Genomic DNA, 3,200 nt, shown 5'->3' on the forward strand with positions numbered 1-3,200 from the left:
CGGCCAACATCCGTACTAGACTGACAGTCAATGTCGGAGATAATGGATTCGAGCTCAAGCCAGCCCTCATCAACATGGTGCAAGCAAGCCAGTTTTGTGGAAAGGCACATGAAGATGCGAGTGCACATCTCCAACACTTCCTGAAGATCCATAGCACTTTCACCATCAAAGGAGTAACCCAAGATGCCATATTACTTTGCCTCTTCCCATTCTCACTCTTGGGGAAGGTGAAATAATGGTTCTACACCAACAAAAAGATAGAAATACTACATGGGATAACTGCTCCACTACCTTTCTAGCAAAAGTTCTTTCCCACAGGCAAGACCAATGCTCTATGTGGGAGAATCTCAAGCTTTCAACAACAGCATGATGAATCTATCCCTGAGGCATGAGAACACTTTCAAGATTACATTGCGGAATGTCGTCATCATGGGATGGAGAATTGGCAACTCATGCAAACTTTCTATCATGGGTTGACCAATAGTACCTATGAGACTATGGATGCTGCTACTAGAGGTGCATTCCTGTCACTCACCATACCAGCTGCAATAGCTCTTATGGAGAAGATGGCCTCCAATCAAGGCTAGAATGAAGAACATGTTCCAACCCGCAAGAGAGCTAGAGGGATGTATCAACTCAAGGAGGTAGACATGCTATCTACCAAGATGGACCTGCTGATGAAGAAGCTTGAAGATCGGGCCAATGAGAAGCAAGAAGTCATGCACATTTATGATTCTCGCATGACATGTGAAGTGTGGGGAAACACTGAGCATTCAGGGAGCAACTGTCCTGAAACCCATGAGGATGTGAGCTTTGTCAACAACAACTACTACTTTTGTCCTCAGTAGAATCAAGGATGGAATCAGCAACAGAGACCAAACTACCAAGGTAACTATCAAGGTAATAATTTTAATAATTTCAATCAGCCACCCTTGAGAGAATTAATTGTTCGTTAATCCAAACTTATGGAGGGATTATCTAGAAAGGTAGCTACCAATGATAAAATTCTAGAGAACTTAAACAATAGAATGGATAGCTTTACTTCTACCATTAAGAATCAGCATAGCTTTAATAAAATGATAGAATCATAAATAGCTTAGTTTTCTATTGTTGTTCTTCCATCCGACAAAGGTAAGATTCTAGGGCAACCGGAAGATCTAGAAACTACAAATCTTGTTGATATTCACAATACAACATATTACTGTATACAACCATTGATGGGAAGGTGGATAGATTATACCTTGTCGGAAAAGAAGAGCGATCTAGGAAGACCTATCATCCCCATCATCATTGGACCTCACATTTTCCAAGAAGTTGTCTGTGACTTCGGAGCAAGTGTCAACATCATGCCTAAGATAATTTATGATCAAATTAATGGAGATACATTGTTGTACACAAATATGCATTTGTAGCTTGTAGATCAGTCACTCTGCTACCCCAAGGGGGTTCTTGAAGATGCCACTGTTCGAGTGGGACAATCATATGTTCCCGTAGACTTTGTGGTTTTGGAAACAGGTGGAGATGTAAGGGCACCCATTATTTTGGACCAACCTTTCCTAAGCACCATAAAAGCCATCATCTACGCGGACAGTGCCAAGATTTGCTTCACAATCAAGGATAAAAAGAAGAAGTTCTCTTTCAAGAATCGTATCTTGTAATCTCCTAGACATCCACAAATGTCATACCTGCTCGAAGAGATAATAGAGACCAAGAAGAAGAAGAACATGATAAGGAGGAAGAACAAAGCCAGGCAGTCACAAGAAGAATCAGTAAACATGATCAACAAACTTAGATCAGAGTACGACCACCTCCTCGCTTCACCATTCCTTGCTAAGAAGGATGATCCAGGCGTACCAACGATCGAGTGTACCGGTGGACAAAGAATATTCCACAAGACCTTCTACGACATTGGATCGGGTGTTAACATAATGTCCAAGGTAATGTATGAATAGTTATTTGGTGACGAACCTTTGTTCCCTACATATATACAATTGTAGATGGCAGACCAATCAATCAGATTCTCGGAGGGAATAGCGAAAGATGTTATGGTAAGAATACATGATCAATTGGCCCCTGCCAATTTCATGGTTCTAGACATAGGTGAAGAAGAAGACGATATGCCCATCAACCTTGGAAGACCATTCCTCAACACTACCAACGTGATCATCTATGTCGGATCTGGACAAGTCCACTTCCAATTCCCTAGAGAGAAGGTACGCTGTTATTTTAATAGTTATACCACTTATAAGCAGCCAAAGAAGTCCTGCTCTAGGAGGAGACATCGATCATCCCAAAACCAAAAGAATCAATCCCCAAAGAAAAGTTGGGAGGAAGATGAGGAACCTAAAGAACCTATGAAAGATGAACCTACTCTGCCTAAGTCAAGTCCACGGACCAAGCAGGTATGGAAAGAGAAGGTGACATCACCATCAGAGACACTGTCATATGATGTGCAACCATCTGAGTCTCCATTGCTCAGACCAGATGATGCACCCAAAGAGTAAAGGATTTTTCTCCAGCCAAGTCCTGTCCGAAGGACTCAAAAATCCAAACCCTGGCCATGAGGTAACATCGGTAGTTATCCATATTTACTTTCTAGCATTGCATGAATTCTTTTCACTTTAGCATATTTACTTTTCTGTATTAGCATTGCATTTAGAAAAGGAAGATAAAAAGTTTCATTATTGTATATCATCACATTATAAAAATCCTAAGCCCCACATAAGTAATTTTACAGTGTGTAAACACCCACGGGAATATTCACTGTGGTGGCCTAAAAACTATATATATATATCATGCATGCATATTTTCTTTCTACATTATATAAATAAGAAAATCCAAAAATATTAAATAGACATCCTGCTAGAACTTTGCCAATTAGGAAATCTATCTAAATCCTCAAGGACAACAAATCTTTGAATGGCTAACCGCTAACCTATTATCCTAATTTGTGCCATGAGTTTTGATGTTCTTGTTGGAGTATTTTGTAGGATGATCAAGAGTAAAGTCATCCATCCAAAGTACATTTTTTCGAGCCGCTGTCACACCCGTTGTACAAGGAACCCTACTTGTAGACGGATGAGAATGACTTCTGTTGGTAAACTCACTCTAAGAAAGACCTTGACAACATCCTGCTTGGGGGAGGTGCATCCCCCATGTATCTAGCTAAGTATTTCTTTTCATTTGCTATTTTTAAGTTT

General features: G+C 40.3%; 1 non-coding gene across 1 annotated transcript; it reads right to left on the bottom strand.

The window, feature by feature from the left end:
• Positions 1–327: 327 nt before the first annotated feature.
• LOC136502345 (small nucleolar RNA R71) lies at positions 328–436 on the bottom strand. Its single transcript, XR_010770506.1, has one exon. It is a non-coding gene; the product is annotated as a small nucleolar RNA R71 (small nucleolar RNA).
• Positions 437–3,200: the final 2,764 nt, after the last annotated feature.

Source organism: Miscanthus floridulus, chromosome 13 (assembly GCF_019320115.1).
Source record: "Miscanthus floridulus cultivar M001 chromosome 13, ASM1932011v1, whole genome shotgun sequence".
Lineage (NCBI taxonomy): Eukaryota > Viridiplantae > Streptophyta > Magnoliopsida > Poales > Poaceae > Miscanthus > Miscanthus floridulus.